Raw genomic sequence first — 24,477 nt, forward strand, 5'->3', positions numbered from 1 at the left:
CAAGGATTTCTAAACGAGCAATGGCAACTGCTCGTTTAAAATGTGCAAACATGTGCAAACAGAACATGTGCAAACAGAAAAAAACATTTTTATCTCCAGCGCATGAGACTGTGTATCGGAAATTCTAAAGGATATGCTCATTTTAAAACTATTTTGTGATATTGCTGTTGAACTGAATTTTATGGCTTAAGTGCGAAGAACGTGATATTTAATAAATAAATGTAGCACACAAAATGTTAAAAATAAATGCCACTTTAGACGTAATTTATAATCTGAAACACTTCAGATTTTTTTTTTTTTTTTTTTTTTTCCTCTTTGTCTTCGATAATAAATAGACATTTATTTGTTGCAGTCCTTTAGGTAAACACATGCTTCATCAAGAGTCACAATGTATTTCCATTTTTGTCCTGGTAAATAATTTTTACACAGGATTCCGCAAATTGTCCTGCGTTGAACCACATGCCTCTGCAAAAAGTGGTGAACATTGCGTTTTTTAGCTTTTCTAAGTTGTAAATTTTGATTTATGATTTTATTTATTGTTACTAAAGATATACTAGTTGAAGACTTTGCAATTGGTTTCTGCGTAGTCGGATTTTCTATTGCTCATTGTTATCAATGATTTAACCTTAGGAGCATTAGAAAACCTACGCATCTTTTTTCGGATCAGTGGCTTGGAGTCTTCTTTCCTTGTAGAAGTAATGATTGATAGATTTTCCTTTCCCGATAAATAATGTTGCTTATTTGTACTTCAAAATTTCTATACTGTTAATTTGAGAACGTTTTTGAATTATGGTACACGAATATTTCTCTTTGGAAGGCGAGAAAACAGATCCTTCAATCCCCAGTTGGTTTACATGCGACATTCTGAAAGATGAATAAATTTAAAATTAGCATATTATATTTCTCATTTCAATTAATAAGCAATAGCCAAAAATTTTATTCCAAAGCATTCACTTTTTGTAAATTTTTTATCGAAATCCTTCTAAACATGTGCAAACACCCTCCGTACTATGAATTATTTACCTTTCTTGTGTTTTTTGACTCCCCTTGGATTAACCGGGATTTTAAGTTAATAGTTTACCACAATTAATAAACAGTTGTTTGCCGCTCGCTTGAGTTGGATATATTTATTTATAATTATCTCGTGCCTGGTGTGCACTTATTTGATTAACCATTATTAATTGAAATTACTTCGAAAATATCATTACTCATGTGTATGGTTATTCTTAGGAAAAGATATGGTTCTGTATGGTGTTCCTATAATGTATGCATATTCTTCAGTTTGTCATCAATTAATGTTACTGACGTTTAACAGTATTGCAAAGGATATTAACAATAACTGTCGTGTAAAGACTTTCTTAAGGGGTGTTGGAACCCCAAAATCTTCAAAAAATTCTGATTTCGGTTTTTTGCATTTTCAAGTTCTCTATCCGTTTATCTTTCTAAAAATACCATTCTTCAATCTCTATGAAAAATCTAGTTTTAATTTGCCATCGAATGCTTTGATCAATAAGGATTTTGACATTTTTAAAACGCATTTTTCTCCAAATGTGATTTTTTTTTTTTTTTTTTTTAATACTCGATGTACCCTTTCTATGGAATTACAGCTCACAGGTATCTAAAATTTTTATGGCTTATTTATTAGGTTTCCTAATATTTACTTAAATGAAATTTTTGTGATAAATTGAGAAAAAAAATTTTTTTTTTAATTTTTTGTGTGAGAAAAGTGCTAAATTTGACTATGCCTAACAAAATATTCTGTAAATTATTCTAAAATTCAAAATGTTTCAAAAGCTCAGTATAACCAGATAGGTATACTTTAATTACGCAAAAAATTTCAAGCGTGTATCTACAGCAGATTTTTAGAAAAGGTACATCGAAAATGGCCAATTTAACATTGTCGATATAGGGTTTGCTGATACCCCTTAAATTGTCCTTCTTAAATTGTATTTCTTCTTTTTCAAGCAAAATTTTTAAGAAAATTGCTGAAAAACGGTTATGATATATATATATATCTTTTTGAGAAACGGGATTCGTGATAAAAGATGAAAAGGCGAAATGGGCAATTAAAAAAAAAAAAAAAAGCATATGCACAATAAGGCATAGCTTTTACATTCTTTTGTAAAAGCTTCCGAAGAATCAAACAGGCAGTTCCTAGAAATTATAATTTAATTCAGTTATACGTAAACTACATCTGAACAAATATTAGAAGCAAATTTTTGGGAAAGGTATCAGTCATCCAGGTAATCCTTTCAGGTTCCAAAGTGTCGTGTTCAGCCAATCCAGCTGCGAAAAACGTCTGCCTGTCGAGAAACTCGCGCTGTTCCCAGCCCTCCCCACCCACCTTCGCCTGAGGGGGTACTCGCTATAACACCTGGTTGCCCGGACAGACAAACAGTCGCCTCTTTTTTTACGTATCACGCAACAATTATCCTGCTTAGTGGTACCACACGACCCGAGGAATACCTCTTGGACCGGATGACGATTATTTTATGGGATAAAAAATGATGGCATTAATAAAAAAAATTTTAAAAACGCATCCGGCCGTGCTTGTTGGTCGTCAGAAAGTCGGAGGTGTAGAGTTTGATGCCTGCTTTTTTTATATTTCCTTCTATTTGTTTGTTCTAACATAAATGTGGACTACTCAGATAAAACGCGAAAGTAATACTTAGTTTTTCTTCTTTAACAGACCAGGATTTAACGCTAAGCTTTAAAAAAAAATTTAAAAAAAAAAAAAAAAACTAGAATTATTTTCATAAATCATTTATCTATTTCACTCTTGTAAAACTTTCAAAAAAGAAACTTGGCTGCTAAACTGGCCATTTGAGGTTATAAGAGAAAATTATTTTCGTTTTTAATTGGAGTTCGTTTTATTCTTTTAATCAAAGTTTCTCATAAATTAAACAAGTAAGTCAAAGTTATATGCTCTCTAATATTCTGGTTGAAAAATATGATTACTTGATTTTTAAGCAAGAACAATGATTTCTATATAGTCCGATACGTAATCTACTTTCAGTGAAAACTTTAAACCCCAAGACATGTTAAAAAGAATTGGTCTTCTCTCCAAAGAGAAAATGTATGCTATAAATATATTTCATTCATAAAGGAAACAGTGTTATTTTAATATTAGGAAACACTCAGTAGTTTCTTATGACTTAAAGTAGATTTGCACCATGTGTCTACAGCGACTTATCGGATTAGATATCACTAATAAGGCCTCGCCACATCACAGAAATGCTTTTAATTTGTGAACCGTTTACTTACCAATAATTCTTTTATTTTTGTCATACCTGTTCACATCATTTCCTTCAATTTGATATATTACAAGAATAATGTTGTATATACCTATTGCAAATAACTTTTCATTTCCCCTACTGCTATATTGTAATCACGTGACGGTATTGAAGCTTCTGACTGGGCACTCAGACTTAGCTAGTTTATCTCAGTCTCTCATCAGCCACTGAGACGACCGAGGCAACTCGCCTCACTATCTATTACTCCTTCTGATATCACTTCTGTGGTGGTGAAACAGATGTGATGAGCCATAAATGCCAGGCCTCATGTGGATGGAAATCACCAAATATTACTCTTTAACAAAATGCAACGAGCTAAGGGGAAAAAATTTTCAAATTTCGAAACTATATAGATCATATAACTACTATCAGTCCATACCTAAAAAATCTCAAATCTTTAATACTTACCAACTAATACTGACAGTTATACGTCGCTTTTCATAAACCGATTACAGTATGTACTGCTTTGATACAAAAGAGGTTATAGATGAATTTTTTGCAATATTTGGCGATAATTCTGCATATTTGATGAACAATATTTTCTTGTCAGGGTATTTCAACCAGTTCATTAAATTTAATAGATTTCGTTGCGTTGGGAAAATTCCGAAGAGCTGCTGAAACAATTCAAGTAATTACTCCGTCCGTTAAGCTAGAATAGATAACTGGCTATAGTCAGTTACCATATTCTAGGCGCTTCAAGGTCTTTATGACTTTTTCTCATGATCGTTATACGTATCGTCATCAACGGACAACACTTATTTTCTTCACTTCATTTGAGACTGTAGCTCAAGTCAGCCTTCAGTCGTGCGCTCTTCAAGACGCGAAACACACTAAACGGAAGCGAAGTGGAAAATAAAGATAATCTTTCCCACTATCGTTAGTATCGTACGAGGAAAGTCAGGAGGAGAAAACTGACCTTGAAGTGCCTATTGTAAATTAACAGACTAAGTAACTGTTAGCCATGGGTTACTTACTAATTTACCATTTATTCAAATAAGATATATGTTAAACACCACAGAGAAAAAATAACATAACTTTCTTAAGAATTAAAATCTGAAGTAGGGTTTCTAATGATTGAACAACGACTTTTATTAATGAGAGAAGAATAATACGACAGCGAGCTTAGGGAAGATCTGGACAATTTTATGGAGATATTCTATAACCCTCTATAACTGTGCAAGCCTATAATATATAAGCCTGCCTATATAAAGTCCATTCTTTGTAATGGAACAAAAGCATTAAAATGCTTTATCAATAACAGAAGGAGAAGCAATTTTGCTCCTAACTAAAGTCTTCAAATAACTGGAATTCCTGTCCAAAAGAGCAAAGAATTTCGCTAGTATGAGAAAGATAACACAAAAACGAACGTACTGATGCTCTAGCAACTTTATGGGTATAACAACAAGTGCTGTAATCATGCCCATGTGTTCTTTTTAATGCGAAAAAAAAAATTAAGGACTTTAACAAAAGAAGCTGTTTTGTCTGTAACTCAAGTCTTCAATTAACTGGAATTCCTAACCAAAAGAAGATCGGCAATAACAAATTGTAAAGACTCGGAGAAAATGGGATTTTAGCCAGAAACACTTCCTTCCCTCGAGAAAATGACAGAAGGCACAAGATCAAGCACCAAAAGAAAACAAACAAGAAAAGATTTCCAATAAACCGCACTGCAGTAAATAAATTATTAGATTTGTTTTGATGTTAATTTATTACAATCAATATATGTTTTCTCATAGTAAGCCAAAACTAAAAATTCCATTTGTAAGCAACACTTTCTATAGCAATAAAGATTTATTACACTGTACATTCATTTTTGTAAAAACTTTATTAAACTTTTATAGACACAATCTTTAATAGCATATAAATAAAATTAATTTTTTTCTGAGGTTAATTGGATGATTTTTCCTTTCTGCTTTCCAAAAATACACTCATGTCCATAAATTAAAGATAATGCAAAATCAGGCAAAGGAAGAGTTAGAAGCAAAACAAATTTGACTTATTTCTAAAGCTTATTTTTTAAACAAAAGGTAAAGAGCAAAAAAAGATGCTATATGTTTGATATTATTAAAAAAAATAGCGATTTTTTCTCCCTGGAGCAAATTACAAAAAAAAAAAAAAAAAAAAAAAAACTATTTACAAAAAAAACAATATTACATGGTTGGTATGATTGTTAATACATTGTAATGTCTCCCAGACGATGCAATACAGTCCGTACAACGCCTAGGCATGCTGAGTATCAAATTATCGATCCGATCTTGGGGGATATTACACCACTCAAAAAGCAATGCTCTCCGAAGTTCCGGTAGACATGTAGGAGGAGGTTAACGGGCTGCAACTCGTCGGCCAAGCATGTCCCACACGTGCTCTACTGGATTCAAGTCCGGTGAGAATGCTGGCCAGTCCATACGGGTGATATCCTCCGATTGAAGGCATTCTCTTACGATGTTTGCACGGTGAGGACGGGTGTTGTCATCCATAAACAAAAATTGTGAGCTCATGGCGCCCCGAAACAAACGTACATGTTGTTCCAGAATGACGTCCCGATTGATTTGGCTTGTCATGGTTCCAATTTGAACATGCAGGTCAGTTCTGGAACCCAGAATAATTCCACCCCAAACGACCACTTCCGCACCACCGTAACGGTGTCATTCAATGATGTTTTCTTGGTGGTAACGGGCACCTAGAGCTCTCCATATGAAAGTCCGGCGAGAATCAGACTGCAAGCTAAACCTGGACTCGTCGGAAAACATCACACAAGCCCACTGTTGCGGTGTTCACAATGCATGCTCTCTACTCCAGGTTAACCGCAGGCGACAGTGAGTTGCAGTAAGTAGAACACATCTGATAGGTCTACGAGCATATAGACCAATCTGCCCTAAGCGTCTGTACACGGTCTGCCTTGAAATTGTCGTACGTACCAGTGGCTGAAGAGAGTTGGCGAGACAGGACTGAGGCTGTGCTCCGCCTGTTTCTTTTGGCAGTAACTGCCAAATACCGGTCCTCATTCGACGTTGTAACTCTGGGGCGACCTGTGCTATAACGTCTACTCGCATTACCATCATCTTGGAATCGTTGCCAAAGCCTGGAGATGACACTCTGGGCAATTCCAAGTTCGTCTGATACTTCCAGTTGGGTTCGCCCACATTCCAGACGGCCGATAATTCTACCACGTAAAAAATCATCCAAATGCGTCCTTTGTGTCATAACTATTCGGTTACTGAACTGAAATGCTTATAAAGCGCCTGCGAACAATTTTACTTCTTTGCCTGTATTCCTTATATATCACTCTCTTACACTCTCGTCATTGTGACGTACCATCGGTGTCATCTGATTTCTTCCTGAAATTTGCATATGATTCTTGAAGATGTGTGTAGTGATTTTACAGGTGATATATTTATTTTAGAGTCCGATTTCCGCGTGACTCCGAATTATCATTAATTTATGGACATGAGTGTAGTTGTAGGTTTATAATTATTTTTTAATGATGAGCCTGATATTGCTTGGTATTTTTATTTGTAGTTTTCATTGTTACTAATACAACGGTGCTGATGGTACATATAATTATGCTATAACGTGAAAATTTGGCTGCATGTGTTTTAACACAAAGGGGCAATTTGCCCTGAAGGGCTATTAATTTCGTTTTGCATTTTGCATTGATTCAGTGTAAACGCAGAATCACTTTTTAAATTATTACCACATTTTACACCCCTGTATTATATTTAAAGAAATTAAATAATGAAGAATCTGCATAAATTTATGTATGTTTTTCGGTACCTAGAGCCAGCAAATTTTGAATAACGTGGTTCTGCACCCGAATATGGGCATCTGGAAGCCCAAATTTGGAATTTAGAATTTGGTTTATTATTTATTTTATATTTTGTAAAATTTTACGAATTTTTGATTAACAAACTCAAAGATTTCAAAGCGAGCAATGGCAACACTGTAAAAAAAAATCTCCAGCGCGCGAGACTGTGCATCTGAAATTCTAAAGGTATGTTTTTTTAAATATTTAATGATATTACTGTTGAACTGAATTTTATGTTTTAAGTGTCAAGAACATGATATTTAATAAATAAAGATAACACACAAAACGTTAAAAAAAAAGGCGCCTTTGGGTATAATATAAAGTCCGAAAGCCTTTAGATTTTTTTTTTCTCTTAAATACTGATTATAGACGTACAATACTTCTAATAGCAAAATTTCTCAAAATGAAAAATGAAATTCTTATAAAAATATTCTTAACACTGTGGATACGAGTGTTCTAAAATCTAACTTCTTACACAACCGACGCAGGAAAAAGGAAAAATTCAATTTACTAAAGCATTTATTATGCTTTAGTAGTTAAAAACTTATTAAGCGAATTCACAGATATTTTTATGAATGAATTTAGTTTAATTTTGATTGTCTATAATACAATTAAATGCAAGATTGTTCAACAGAATTTAGATAGCAGTTGCAAGACAAATATTTATTTTTATTTCTTCCCAACAGCTAGTTCTTAACTTTATAGTTGGCACCTTGAAACTATAATTTTTCTGATAGAGAGAAAAAGACTTCGGAGACCACCCAATATTTGAGTACTGTTTAAATGACAATTTGGTTTAAAGTATATTTGTTTTCCTCTTTATATTTATTTGCTTTTGAATTGCGGATTTGCATATAATGATTTTAGAATAATTTGACTTTTTTGAATGGTCTTTTTACATAAAGTTTTGTGGATTTTGTGAGTAGTCAATTTGCACAATGTCATGAGTAGTAAGCGGAGGTACTCGTGCGGTCAAAGGATGCCGCCATGACGTAATAGAACAATGGGTGACGCAACGGAGGGCGTCTGTATGGAAAATCTTGAGGATAATTTCTAGTGTGTTTTTATTCGAATAAAAAAATAGTTAAAGGCTCATAGGTTAGTAATGAACTACTAAATTCGGTCAATTTTCATCAAAAATGCAGTAAGAAGTTCTCCGTACTGGTAAAATATTACTTAAATTCTCTAGCTTTGTGACTTAACTCAGACATTGGCAAGACCAACGGCTGTCTGGTCAATGCAAGATAACTATATGTTTAATAGGTTACTTCAAAGCTATGAAAGAAATAACAGTTGGGTAAAATTATGGACATTTTCAAGAAACAAATGTTCTCTTATGTCCTTTTGTTAAACTCTTATGTCCTTTTGTTAAAACTTTAAGTGAGCACCTCTTACAAAAGTAAAGTAGAATTGTAAATTCTACGTAAGAGCGAAGATCAAACGCCCACTTAAAGTTTCAGGAGATTGCTGGCATGCTTCCTTCGTTGAAACCACTTTTTATGGAAAACCGCCATATAACTAGTTTTGCATAATTATCGTTCAGATTTTGCAGAGTACTTGATTTTCATTATATCTCTTTTTATTAAATTTACACTTTATATGCTATGTAATTCCAAAAATAAGCTTCGAATAGGATGAATATTTTCACATTCTACTGAATTGCCTAGATATGAAGAATTTCTCTACTTCCAGATTTTTACCCTAATGTCTGCATAACCTGCATGTATTCCATTCGTCTTCCTACTACCAATAGAAAAAATTACAGTTACGTGAGAGATTTGGAATACTGAAGTTCATATGAATGTTGACAAAAAAGAGGACAAATCAGACATTCTGTCATAATTGACTAATACTCTGAATAATAAAATTTTAACAAAACATCAGTTTCATTCACGTGAATAAAATAAAATACATTTTCCAAAAAAAAAAAAAATAATGCAGGAAATCTGTCACAAGTGTCAACATAGACGATCTACAAATATATTTTTAAGTATTTAACTATTTCATAAGTTGAAGATAAACCAAGAAAGTATTGAGAATTCATAGGCATATACCAACAGCAAAGATAAAATAGTTTCCAATAGCAAAGAGAATAGTTTCCAATAGCAAAGAGAAAACAGTTTCAAAATGTCTAAAAGACTACCGAGAGCACACTCTGAAAACGTTTGCAAAAAAAAAAGATGACGTCACAAATACAAAAATTTTACGGAACATAACATAAGTTAAAAATTTTCGTTCGAAATTTTCGTTCTGATATGGGAAAATACACATTAAATAATTAAATGTGGGTATTCGTGTAAATGTTTGTAAAAAAACAAATATATAAATTTTTAGGAAAGTTTTGCATGTTTTCTATTTTGGTAATGATACTGGTAAGTTAGGAAAATTTTCTGTACTGAATATATGTGTCTACGAAATTCTTTGGAAAAAGCGGAAAGTAAATAATCATTTCGATATTTCACTAGAAATCAAGTGTTATAGTTGAACAACGATTTAAAAATTAACCAAGAGCACAACGAAGTACATATATAAATTATTTTGCTAATCGGTTATGAACTTTTAAGTAGGATATATCCAGAATCTTCAAAATTAGTAATGAAACGTTCAATTTAACACTTGAGATTTTACTAAAGAAGTCACTATAATAGTAAAATGTTGATTAAAATTGTGCTAAGAGAAGGAAAAAATATGCTTTTTTTTAAAATATTCGCATGATATGTGATAAAAATGAAAGCATGGCCCCGGTTCAGCAATACAAGGTTTTAAGTAGAAAAGTTTCTAAACTGAGTTTTTTTGTCACGTACGAAAATTAGCAATTTATTAGCAGTGGACTAGGAAAAAATTTTCAAAGATAATACTGTGGTATGAAAATTAATCAAAAAGTATAACATTTTTCTTTGCAATAAGTTATGAATGTTTTCGTTTCAGTAGAATGAAGTCAGAAAGTACAAATTTGGTAAAGAAACAAGCGCTGATTTTCTTATGAATGTGAGATATTTTCTTAGATATGTTTCTAATGAAATAAGTATATAAACTTCTTTTAAGAAAGAAATAGACTTTATGAGAAAAATCTATGACAATGCAATTTTTGGTGACTTAGAGAAAATATTCAAAGTCTGTATGATCTGTGTTAAAAGTCTCCATTATCTACTACATTCGAATACATTAGAGAAAATTTATCTATTCCTGTAGTATACTAAGATAAAAAATTTCATTTCTTTTCTTAATTTCTGATTCAGTGTGGTAGTGTTATTGAAGTTAAATCTTCCAAACGTGTAAAAAGTTATTAAATCATACAATACAACTATTTAATAAAAATTTGTCCCCAAATCTTTACAAGGACTTGTAAAAGATAAATAAGAAAATATTTGAAAATTCAATGATTTGCAGTGGCCGTAATATTCAAAGTGTTCAAAAGGTTATCGATAAGGTACTTCACAAAAAAAAAATATATGAAAACACGAACACGTCACAACCATCGGTAAATAACTTTCGTCCAAACTGAAAATTTTTTACTCTAAATTTACGTTGGATGCAGGAAAAGAAACATTAAAGGATTCAAAATGAAGATACTCGTATAAACTTTCCGAAATTAAATGTACAGTATTACAGGAAATATTCACTTAACTTCTAACTCGTTTGTAATTTTGTTAAATCATATGTAATGAGCGTATGTGAGACACGAAATGCATTCGTATGCGAAAAAATAACAAACATTTAACTATCTGACAATGAATCAAATTTCATTGGAAATGTAATGGCATGAAAAGTAGTACATGGAAAATCTGTATGGAAAATCTTGAGGATAATTTCTGGTGTGTTTTTTTTTCGAATAAAAAAAAATAGTTAAAGGCTCATAGGTTGGTAATGAACTACTAAATTCGGTCAATTTTCATCAAAAACGCCGTAAGAAGTTCTCCGTATTGGTAAAATATTACTTAAATTCTCTAGCTTTGTGACTTAACTCAGACATTGGCAAGACCAACGGCTGTCTGGTCAATACAAGATAACTATATGTTTAATAGGTTACTTCAAAGCTATGAAAGAAATAACAGTTGGGTAAAATTATGGACATTTTCAAGAAACAAATGTTCTCTTATGTCTTTTTGGTATTGTATTTATAAACAAAATGCAAAAATTTAGTAAATACGTAGATAAATCTCAGGAAAAAATGGTAAATTAACATGGAATTTTTACTTAAAATCTATGTAAAGTTGGTGATCGTAATACATTTGAAAAATAGTTCATATACAGTGCATTAAAATTTTGCACCCCATCTATGAATTCATGAAATTCAGCCCAAAAAGTCATTTATCACGTTCGCTTGCTTGCAGTATATTCTCTTGTCGTTTTAATCTTTTTGCTTTTGAGTTGTATTATTTCTGAAATTGTAGTATTTCTGAATCTGAAGCTTTAAAACACAAAATCATCTGATTTATCAACTTAGGTCTAAATGTAAAGTACAGTCAACCAAATGGAAGATTTTAGCATAAGTAAATGTACTACACACAAAATAAAATAAAAAATTCATCATTATTTTTCATGCTCTATTCATGAAACTAGTCCTGACTTAAACCATTTGGAACATTTTCAGAAAAAATATTCATTTCTTGTTTATGTTTTTGCATACTCAGATACTAATTTTGTTTGAAATATGGGATTTTCTTATTCCATTTTATATTTCACTGTTAAAGTCTGGCTTGGGAAAATTGTTTTCCTTGGAAATGGCATACTTGTCCTATATATCTGTGACTGTTCTAATAAATTACATTACTAACAAGTGTGAATAAAATCCCTAGTTATACAGGAATTATCTTGAATGTTTCCTTAATCTGAAATGCAAAATGTAACCCATGTGCAAAAAATAGAGCAAGTTTATCTTAAAAAAGTTCTCCACGAATACATCTTTTTCTCGGTCCTTACATGCTTTTCTGTATTTATCACTCAAGTTCATTGTGTACCCTTCTTTCATCTAATTTGTGAAGTATTCCTCTTTGAATACTAACATTTGAATTTGTTTAACTGATTTTAAAGTACATGTATATTTTGGTCAATGCTTGGGGAAATGAGGAACTGTGGCCCTGAGTGTTCTAAGCATTCCATACTGCATTTTTCTTAAGAGTACAGTTCAGTTAAAAGAGAAATGTGTTTCGTACTTTGTGAAAATTTTATTTACTTATTATGTGTCATGCTCATGATAAATAAAAAATGTTATACATGTGCGCAGGACTGCGTGGTTCCAATGTTTAATTAAAATAATGCTTTTCAAAAAAGTGTGGCCTTTCTTATGACATATTAAAATTGCGTTAAAATTTTTAAAGTTGGTGACTATAGTAGATCACTATATGGACTTTCTGTCATTATTACCTATTTTGTATAATTATTTGTGTGTAATTTTATTTATTATCTATGAGAAGTTAAATGTCAAAAAAGCTGTAAAGTTCATTATTAAGCAATGTCAGTTTGAAATTTCTATCTTAAAATTATTTGTGTTAGGTCTTTTATGTTAATTACTATGTTAGATCATTATTTGGAACTCTACTCAGTATTTCGTGTAATGTATCATAACTATGTAGGAGTCATTTGTCAGGTATGATAAATTAAATTTCGTTCTCAAAAGGCTGTAAGAGTTCAGTGCTAAATAAATTATTGACAATGTGAAATATGGGTCTTTTTCAGTTAAGTTACAATAAATACGTTAAAAATATTCCAAGTTAACAAATTTTTATATTCCAAATTGGGAAAAGGGCGATAAAGTTTCATTTCCATGGCTGAATATTAATTCCATGTGTAATTTAGACTTTAAGTTCTCCTTCACAAAATGTGACTATAATTCAAATTTAAAATAATACGTTACAATGTGGATATTCTTCTCTGTAGTTAAAATATAATTCAATCTTCTGTACCTTGTTAAAAGAGTTAGGCTGTGATAAGTTCAAATAGAGTAGTGTTTATAAAGTTCTGCGGTAAATGGTGGAATCATATTAAGAATCCGAGTGACGTTTTCACATGAAGGAAAAAATCAAGGTTCAGTGTATGTTTGGTGATTTAAGTAGGATATGTGCAAGAAAATACAAGATATTTTTGTAAACTATTTCAAAGAGTTAGCAAAATTTGTGTTAGTAGTATAAATGAATCTTACTGAATAAAAGGGAGTGTTCTGAATATATATGTATAAATGTCTGTAGAGTAAAATAATAAGAAAGGAAGTACTATTGGTACGTATCTAAACTTAACTGGGTAGAAATGCTGCATGCATTGGTTTGAGTGGGCTTCATATCATGAAAATTTATTGCTCCTTATAAGATTTGTTTAAAGTCAGTCCTACAATAAAGAAACATGTGAAAGTCTGTATTTATTATGGGAAAAAGGAATCAGCATGAATATGTTTTATAAGTTAAATATAAGGGTAAATGTGTAAATGGAAAGTGTAAAAATTACATTTGTCAGACATAGTTTGGTGAATCCTTTGAATAAAAGTAAGACGTGTAAAAGGGAATCAACAAAGTTTTGTACAGTTGGCCAAAAAGTTAATACAGTCATTAATAATTAATACAATGCATTAGAAGGAAAAGTTCTGAGTATCTCCAACTTAGTAGTAAAAAAGTAAGAAATGTAGTATTCCAGTTAAACTATATAGAATGAGCATTGTGTATATTGGCTTAAAGTTACAGAAAATATTATCTAGTGAAGTTATATGCATGTAAATTCCAGCTTAAAATTTCAAAGACAGAGAAATGTAGGTAAGTTTACTTTTGGAGAAATGGAAATGTGACATTATATTGTATTTAAAACAAGGGAAAAAAGTTAAGGGTAAAATAAAAATGTAACAAAAAATTTAAAGGAAAGAGGAAAAAAATGAAATTTACTTTAGGAAGTAAAATGCATAAGGGAAAAAAGAAAAAACTGCATTTGTGTAAGCAAAAAACTCAAAAAAATTAAAATTATGAAACTAAATATTACTTTTGTGAAAAAAATTAAGTTAAAAATATAGTAACACCTTTTTTTTAAATAAAAAGCGGAAAGGAAAAATTAAATTTGTAAAAATAAATATTACTTTTGTAAAACCGAAAAAGTTTAAACAAAAAAATTAAAATAAAGTAAAGTAAAAATACGAAAAGGAATAAATTTTGCAAAAAAAACTTTTGCAAAATACAAAAGTGAAAAGGAAAAATTCAATTCGTAAATGAAAATATTACTTTTGTAGAACCAAAAAGAAAGTTAAACAAAAAACTAAAATAAAGTAAAGTAAAAATACGAAAAGAAAAAAAAAATTGGAGAAAAAAACTTTTGCAAAATAAAAAATTGAAAAGGAAAAATTCACTTCGTAAAAATAAATATTACTTTTGTAAAACCAAAAAGAAAATTAAATATAAAAAAAAAAATCTTTTGCAAAGTAAAAAGAAAATGTAAATTCACTTTTGTAGAAATAAACGTCAATTTGCGAAAGTTAAAATAAAATTTATGTTTCGAAAAGGAAACACATATTAAATCAAAAATTAATAAATTAACTAAGAACTTAAAAAATAGTAAGAATAAGATGAAAAATGAAAACATTGGCTGAAATAAGATAGATATTGTTAGCGAAATGCTGATTGGTTGTTAAGATTGTATACGTTCGCCAGGGCAGATGTAGAAAGCGTGAAGCGGTTTCGGCATGCTGCAACATGAAAGAGATGACGTTTGCCTGTTTTCCCCAGCCTATTGACGTCATGGTGATTTTCGCTCCAAACAGAAAAATAACAGGTTTGATAACAGGAAGGGCTTAGCCGAGCTGTTAATCGCTAGACTCCCATCCCAGAGATGGCGGGTTCGAATCCCTCTCGTCGAGTAATTTTTAAAAGTCTGGGAAAATAATATTAAATTCAATAAAATTTAATTAAAGGTAATAATTAAAATAATGACGTATTAAATAATTAATCATGTGTCAAATAATTAAAAATAATAAATTAAAAGTGGTGTCATTCCAAACACATGGCTGAAGATACCGTTGCCATAAACAAGTATTGTCGCTGCTACGAAAAAATAAAAACTTTCAAAAATAGGGTCGTTGCCACAGAATAACAACGGAACTATTATGACGTCATTCCAATGTGTCCCTTTCGGAGAAATCGAAGATGGCGCTGATATCGTCACTTTCGGTTGTCACGTGATCCAAGATGGCTGGGGCGGCACATCAAAGACACACCCCTTGATGTGTTATCTATTGTTCTCTTACGTAATCTATATATTCTATTACGTCATGGCGGCATCCTTTGACCGCACGAGTAGGAAAAATTCTGGTAAAATTTGAGATTCGATTTTTCGGTTTATATGAATTTTAATGTCTTACATGAAAATTTAATAGAGTCTTTTTTCGGTTTTTGATCTCAAATGAAACAGAACGAAACACGTTTTCGAAACATATTAATCGATTTTTATGAAGCTTTAATTCATTTTTTCCTGATGAGTTCTGAAATGGAGTTTCAGTAAAAGGAATTTAATTTATAGTTTTATTATCTTGTATACTTTTCCCTTTTCTCTTTTGCATTTTCATTTTTATTTTTAGAGCTTGTATCACTATGAATTCTTATTTTAATTATGATTTGTTTTAGGTATTGTGTTAAACATCTTATACACTATTGCAGTTATTAATATAGTTGAGGAATTGCCTTGTTTTAACTCCAATTTACTTTTAACTTTAGATTCTGTAAGTCTATTTTACTTCAATTCTGCAACTACTCAGAACGGATATAAAAATTGTCTTTTAATTTTTACCTCTTATTTTGCTTCTTTAAGTATATATATATGTAGAGCCCAAATGAAAAGAATCACATTTTCCCTATCTAACTAAAACAAACTTTCCTTTCATCTATAAGATATTTCTCCCACTTTCCTAGCGTGCCTTCGTGGCGTAGTGGTTCTGCAGGCTGAACCGGTATTTCAGAGGTCAGAGGTTCGATTCCCGGCGAAGGCGGTTGCTAGTTTTTCATCATCTTATACACTATTGCAGTTTTTAAACATCTTATACACTATTGCAGTTATTAATATAGTTGAGGAATTGCCTTGTTTTAACTCCAATTTACTTTTAACTTTAGATTCTGTAAGTCTATTTTACTTCAATTCTGCAACTACTCAGAACGGATATAAAAATTGTCTTTTAATTTTTACCTCTTATTTTGCTTCTTTAAGTATATATATATGTAGAGCCCAAATGAAAAGAATCACATTTTCCCTATCTAACTAAAACAAACTTTCCTTTCATCTATAAGATATTTCTCCCACTTTCCTAGCGTGCCTTCGTGGCGTAGTGGTTCTGCAGGCTGAACCGGTATTTCAGAGGTCAGAGGTTCGATTCCCGGCGAAGGCGGTTGCTAGTTTTTCATCACTCTGGCTTCCAAAAAATCCTAATGTCTCTACAGTGGTCCCCGAACATAAAGGGTGTTGGATGAGGATTCTCCACACCCAGGATTTGGCGATTGGGTCCTCTAAAAACCCCAGTCATCCTTTAAAAGGGGGAGTATATTATGTATTTTTCCCATTTTCCCATTCATTTAGCGTGCCTTTGAGGTGTAGTGGTTCTGCACGCTGGGCCGGTATTCCAGAGGTCCGTGGTTCGATTCCCGGCGAAGGCGGTTTCTAATTTTTCATCTCCCCGGCTTTTCGAATTAACCTAATGTCTCTACACATCATATAAGCAAAATAAAATAAAACCCTTATATAATAGTAGTTTGACGTGATATTCGGCACAATAAGCAAAAAAATTCATCGCTAACTGCAGTTCCGTTGGAGCTTAGTCAAATATCAACAAAGCGTTGTCGTTATGATAGTGAACTCAATAAAAGTATAGTGCTTGATTTCACATCGAATGAAATCATAACAGAATTTCTAGCTACGGCTATCTGCCTAAGCCAATGGTGGAACGGGTAGGAATCCGAGTCGGTCTATCAGTATTCAGCGACATTACCACTCAGATACTGATAAGCCTTAGATGCTTACAGTAAGCAGGGCCGAGCGCTAAAGTCGCTGAACACTGGTAGTTCAACCTGGATCGAATCCGGTGAAAGATAGTTATATCTATATGGTTGGTTTTCATAGTTTTCTCCATGTGTACCATGGCTACGAGGCAGTTTCTCGAAGGCAGTTACGAAGAAGGTATCCCTCTTCATAGTCAGGCAGCCCTTCAGTCGCTTTGCCTTAATCAATTAGCCTGACTTTTAGCAAGGATTGGCGAAAATCCGTTTATAAGCTGTTTGACCGACAAAACACCATACCGACGTTGAGTTGTAGAACACCATACCGCTAACTGATAGAACACGATATCGACGTTTAAAACAATGGGACAAAAAGGTGTACCTACTCTGCGAAATATTTGAAGTGTATAACATCGTGCGCTGTTAAAATTTATTAATCGTTTCTTTGTAGAACTATCCAAAAGAGGACATGAATTCACGATGGGTTTAATTTTGGACAGATATTAATGAAACTGATTTATTTAAAATCATGTAAGGTTCTTCATCAAAATGCCCACCAACTGCTGAGCTCTAAAGTCGCTGAACACTGGTAGTTCAGTTTGGGGTTCGAATCCCGACGTAAGGGCTGGCATGGGCGTTTTTGTGATTTGTCCTATGTGTGTATTTGAGCCAGCTTCCCATAGAAAGCCCTTTACGAAGATATCCCTGCCCTTCAGCAGTTAGCCCTCAAGTGCTTAAGCACTCTCAAGTGCAGCAATTAAATTAACCGTGACAAAACAAACCATTATCAGAATGCTTATTGATAGCATTTGGCAAGTATAATTCATTTAAACACTTCATTTCAACACTTTGACAAGCCTAGTCTATTTTTAGCTACGTAAGATATATTACATTCCACGAGACCCAAAAGTAAATTTACCGAAGAATATATCGGACGTGTGGCTATTAAATTCTTGTATGCTCTCAAATATTATCCAGACAAGCTGATTGTCTTATATCCAAACCAGTCTTATAGGATATACAAAAACAACCCGCTTTCTGTTACAGAAATGTGCATCTCATGTAAACAAATGTATATCCTATTTCTTTTAAATTCCTCCATTCCCCCCCCCCCGAATATTTACTTTACGTTTTCGTAACCAAACAATGGAAGAAATAATAATTTTCCACCATAATTTAGATAAAAGTGCACGTTGTCGCGCATGTATATGGTAATTGCGCATATTTCTTGCCAGGAATAAAAGGACGGTCTCGTGGCTAGATTTCAAGAAATAATACACTCTCGTAATTAATCTGAAGAAAATGTGCTGACGAAAAACTATTAGTTTGGCAATATTATTGAAATGTTTAATGCAAAAGAATAAAACTCAAAATTTTTTCTTCTTCATTTCTATCATCAAATTTCAGTTTAATGACCTCACAAATATAAATTCTGATTTATTAAAACTAGCGGAAAATTCTAAGTTACATTTAAAGTACATCTTCTCCTCAAAAATAAATAAATAAATTATGGATTATTTTTATCTCGTTTCTAATTTTACTATCACCCATTAGAAACTTCGTTAAATTAGTAGTGGCGTTTTAGACGCCAGAAGAGTTAATTCTTTTAGAAAATATGTCAGTTTCTTTTAAGGTATTGATTACTAATGTAAATTATTTATGCAAAGAACACCGAGAAATCTCTGGAACCTTATGCGTCTCGGTATACAGTTTTTGGATATATTTTTTTTACTTTTGTCGTATTTAAGGTAAATTTCTTAGAACCATTTAGAACTTCTCACGCGTAATTTTGGTAAGATCCCTGCCCAGTTCTGTTATACCATGCGTAAATAATTATACTTTTCAAAAGCAAAGTTCTTGCGATTACCATTCAGCTTCTCTGCAGAAAGAAAACAGAAAGAGAAAATATGTCTGATCTGTGATTTAAATATAACCTTTCTGAACTCTTTCAGTCTTTTCTTGTCAATTATTTTCCATTTTTGTGCCGCAACATATAAGTATACTTTCATTAATTGTGTTTAAGGTCGCAGTATATTTTTACTGCATAGAAATCTAGAGTATTCACATGAAAAATCTACTGTTTGCTGAATGAAAGATGCATTCTTTTATCATTTTCATTTTGTCCAACTTTATTTGCTTTGACATTTGAAAATTCATTGAACGGCTTTTGCTTGTGGAATAAAATGCAGTGCTTTAATTTTCAGACAACAGCATGGCTAAAAAAAAAAAAAAAAAAAAAAAAAAAAAAAAAAAATTCAGAAAGTTAAACCATAAATTCAAATACAAATTTCTAACTCCATTTTAAGATAAACATGATTTAAAGTTACATGATTTAAGTAAATATGATTTAAGTTAGTCATACATTTTTCAGTCTGATGCGATATGGAACCCACATAAAAAATTTCAGTAGAAAAGTAAGCTAATCCTGTCTCATTATATCAGCAACGATGCCACGAAATTTTTAATGATTTTCGTCTTTCTAATCAAATGGTCGTAAAATCTCAAGTTCCATCCAATATTTCACTCATATTCAATTTTAGTCGATTAAATGTGGCAAAATATTTATCATAATTGATCAGAAATCAATAACGCGAACAAACAAACACACAAAGAGTCATTCTTTTTTTTATATGTATAGATTAAGTAAAACTTGCAAATTTTTGATTAAAAAACTCTAGGATTTGAAAACGAGCAGTAACAACACTTTTCGAAATAAAGCATTTTCATCTCCAATGCTCGAGACTGTTGCCACTCAGAAAAATGAATGCAAAAATTAGCGCTTTTAGAGTTTTTAATTAGTATTTCGGCTGATTAAAGTCATAATGAAGATGGGAATAGCCGAAATGGCTTCCCACGAATTTTTGGAATCGAGAATAATGTATAATATTTGGCAATGCTATTTTTATTTCATCGTAAAACTTAGAAATTTTTTATTAACAAACAAAACTCTAGGATTTGAAAGCGGGCAGTGGCAACAACTTTCGAAATAAAACAGATTTTCATCTCCAGCTTACGAGACTGTTGCCACTCGAAAAAATGACGTAGAAAATTAATGTTTTTTTTTTTTTTTTTTTTTTTTTTTTTTGATTAATAGTTCTGATTTTTTTTTTTTCAAGTGGACGTCGATCTTTTGCAGGAACTAGGAAAAAATTGCAGAAAGTTTGCTGATGATAACTATAGTAGTACTGAGTTATTAAAGAACAAACACACAGACTTCCTTCTTTATATGTATAGATTGGCGTGCATGCCTGAAAAAAATTTTCAGGTCATATCCGTCAGATATAGCACATCAAGAAGGTTAGTTTACCTTTTTTATTCAATGGCACTTAAATCCACATCTTCCATGATATGAAGGATTCGAGCACTCATCTCGAAGAGATAACATTCTTTCATCGCTCTAACAACCCCTTCATCACATGATTGGATTATAGACGTAATGTTTACTGGAAGAAACGCAATTCCTATATGTTTTAGGAAGAGATTTGCGTTGTAAGCAGTGCGGTTGTCAGTCTGAAGGAGGATATCATTCTTCAATTCGTTATCCCATTTCAAAATCCATTCATCAAAACTGATGCTGTTATTCACGCCATAAGTCTTATGATTTTAAATTATTTCTTTTATTTATTCATTATTATTCTTTTACAGAATTTTAAAATGATTAAATTTTTTATTAAAATTTGATGAAAAGTTATTAAATTTACGCATTGTTTGCTTAATTCATAAGCGATTCCTTGCACAGCTTTCCTTTACGTAGAGAAAAAAAATAATTTGCAACAGTTTTATATAACAAACAAACTCTGATTACAACTCTATACTTTCGAATTTCAATAAATGCATATTTATATGCATATTTATTTATTTATTCGAATTTTATAATTCGAATTTCAATTGAATATGCATTCATTAAACTGTTAATCAAATTATAGAATCTAAGAGTAAATCTTCTTGAAACTATAATAGATGCATTCAAATGTTTTTAAAAACACATAAAAAAGATTTTTAAGTTAAAAATCAAATATATTGCGTAGTTTAGTTAAAAAAAAAATTTTTAAGTTTTTTTGAAGTTTTAAGCGAAAAAATTTTAAGTGAAATTTTGAAATGCCCTCGATTATTCGATTATTTGAAATTGTTCGCACTGTAAAATAGTTTCAGATAATCGAATTTCTTTTTTAAATATTTTGTATTTGAAGCAGACTATTAATCACGAATACTATACGGTATTAAATTACAATTTTCTCCAAAACACATAGAAAAAGTGTAATACAGATAACGAATGTAGCTGTTAACGATCTGTCTCCATTGCAACCTGCAATTAAAAGTACCTGCTTCAGCTTTTTAAAACAATAAATAAGCGCTAGTTTAGTTTTGATTGAAAATATAGAGCATAAATGATACATTTTCACCTGAATTGGAAGGCCAAACAAAAGAAAGAAGTTTTTCAGAAAAAAAAAAAAAAAAAAAGGGAAAAAACTCGAAAGCTTTCAGATTTTATATTACACACAAAGGGGCGTTTTTTTTAACGTTTTTAACGTGTTACCTTTATTTATTACATATCGTGTTCTTCGCACTTAAACCATAAACCTCAGTTCAACAACAGTATCACAAAATAATTAAAAAAGAGCATATCTTTAGAATTTCCGATACACAGACTTGCGCGCTGGAGATAAAAGTGATTCTCCCCCCCCCCCCGTACAGTGTTGCCATTGCTCGGCATGGAACCATTGAGTTTGTTAATCAAAATTTCGTTAAAGTTTTACAAAATAAGAAATTGATCATAAACAAATTCCAGATTCAAAATTTGGAATTCCAGAAGCCCATATTTTGGAGTGGAGGACTATGTTATTCAGAATTTGATGTCTCTAGGCACCGTTTTATTTTCGCAGTGCGAGACACATACGTACATTTGTGCAGATTCTTCATTATTTATTTTCTTTAAATATAATGCAGGGCTCTAATATTTGGTGGCAACAATTTGGAAAGTGAAACGCCGTTTTGTAGTGGACGACGAAAAGTGCCAAAATGAAATTAATAACCCTTCTGCGCAGATTGTCCCTTTGGGTTAATATAGGTAGAATAAGTACTGTTATGTATTTGTTTAATCAGTTATGGTTAAGTTTGCGAAGACAATCTATCTAAGGGACTGGAGATAAGTGCTGACTGTAGGGAATAGGAATCAGAAATCCTGGAGATCCAAAAACTAAGCTACATGACTGGTTCTAAAAATGTTCTAGAAGAACATTGTTATGGAACTTCGAGGAATTTCACTCACCACAACTGTATCATCAGATATTCTCGAAATCCAGAATTTTTCTAGTGTCTTCCCTGCATCTGTTTATATAAATTTTTAAAGAGTTCGGTTAATCAAGAGTTTCGATAATCGATTGTCGGATAATGAAGCTGCACTGAGTAATCATGAGAGAAAAAGTTCGACATTTGTATCAGAAAAATTAAACGCTTCAAATGCCAGTTAGCACAGACCCACAGTTTAAAGAGAGAGTAATGAAAGAAACCGTATAACACGCAGGTAATCCAAGTTAGTGAAACATAGCTTTATTACACAAATGGCTTGAAGCGAACATAACTCGCTACAATTACGACGCACGAATTTATATTTTTTCCCATCCTTTCCTTTGAATCATCGGATTTTGCAGAGCGAATGTACTGACAGGCCCCCAAAAAAAGTGATCTAATTGGAATCCATATTTACACGAGCAACCCACACACCTGTAGCATCCAGACGGACACAATAAGTGTGTGGGACGGAGGGGGAAGCCCGAGGGCGCCACAAGTTCTGTTGTGTTGAGTCATGCGTTATCGCAACTGAACACTGACGCACCGCCAGGGTCAACCGGAATTCCAAAATCGAACTCATGTTAACAACAGACAAGAAACACTCTGATATCTTTAAACGGTATTCAAACAGAGTTTGCATATAAGTTTTCTGATGTGACTTTTAGGAAGAGGAGGATGGGGGATGGGTGTGGGAAGAAGCAAAATGCTCCTCTACCGGATATGGTTATTTTTTTTTAATTCTGCTCAGTTTATTAAGAATATTTGAACTACAAAGTATAGGTTGCAGGAGATTTAAATAAAGCTGGTTTTTTTCACCGTAAGATGAAGATTACAGTTCTTGTGATATAAATTTGTCAATGTCTTTCTCACAACAACCACTAAAGCATATTTCAGGGATTCAAAACTAGACGGAAATTTCACACTTTCAATGCGGTCAGCCTTTTATTTATCTGTTAGGCACTTAGTTTAGTTTTATGAATATAAAAATCTATATTTATTCAAGTTTTGTTATTTATTAGCATTTTCTATACTTTGTGTTGTTCAATACATAAAACATATTAAGAAATGAACTAAATCTAAGTAACTACATACACCGTATACGGTGTATAACGCGCATTTTTAAATCCTCCCCCCCCCGGGTATGAAATGATTGATTACAAAGAAAAAAATCAGCAAACAAAAATTAGATTCTTAGATACACCTAAATGTTGTTTATTTAAAAGAAATGACATAGCTTAAGAACTTAAAAATTTTCATTATTGGATAACTTGAAAAGTTCGTCGTATTCGTCTTCCTTTATATCTGCAGGCATATCATCGAATTCTGTTTCATTTTCACCATCATTCTTTCTCTTACTTCATGATTCTTACTCATTCATAAATAAATAAACATCATCCGTTCCATCTTTCACCAATACTAAACATCTTTACTGCAGCAAGATTTCCATTTTCTTTCTCAAACAGAGTTACCTAGCATTTGAAACCACCACCGTGTTGTTTCATTTAGCAGAAGCTATATTTACTATTAAATATAGCTATTATTATTATACTAAATTACTATTTACTAGCTATATTGTAAGGATCTTAAGTTTTACTAACGTTTATTTTATTTTAAAACTGTACTATCACTTCTTATTTTCTACTTCCGGCCAAAATTAAATGCTTTAATTTGTTTATGCAAATTGTCTTGCTAACGCCCAAGTATTTAAGTTGTGGCTTTTTGCCAAGAGTTGGAGAGAGACGGAGATTTAGGAAGCAAGCCGCTTGCCAGTGCAGTTTTACGAGTTTTCACTCAGTTGCTGTTTGCCTTTAAGGCCAGAGGTTTAGACCTCTTGATATTTGAAAACGTATTGTAGTTTCAGCAGCTCGGCGTACTACATACGTACCCTTTTAAATAAAGGCCAGTCTTAATGCTAGGCATTTGTATACTAATTCAAAGTTAGCTTATAGCTTTTAGTTAATCGTTTTATATTTCTTACGTTCAGACCACAAGTGGTTGGTCTTTGTATTCCGAAGTTCGGGAGTACCTGTAAAGTATAGAAAATAAAGGGTTTCGTATACCCTTCCTGCTTGTGTCGTCTATTCCACACATTTTTTAACATAGCTTGAGTAAGCTCCCTGTTCCTATTCAGGAC

This window comes from Stegodyphus dumicola, chromosome 10 (genome assembly GCF_044657685.1).
Source record: "Stegodyphus dumicola isolate Sdum_Otavi_A_Nest chromosome 10, ASM4465768v1".
Classification (NCBI taxonomy): domain Eukaryota; kingdom Metazoa; phylum Arthropoda; class Arachnida; order Araneae; family Eresidae; genus Stegodyphus; species Stegodyphus dumicola.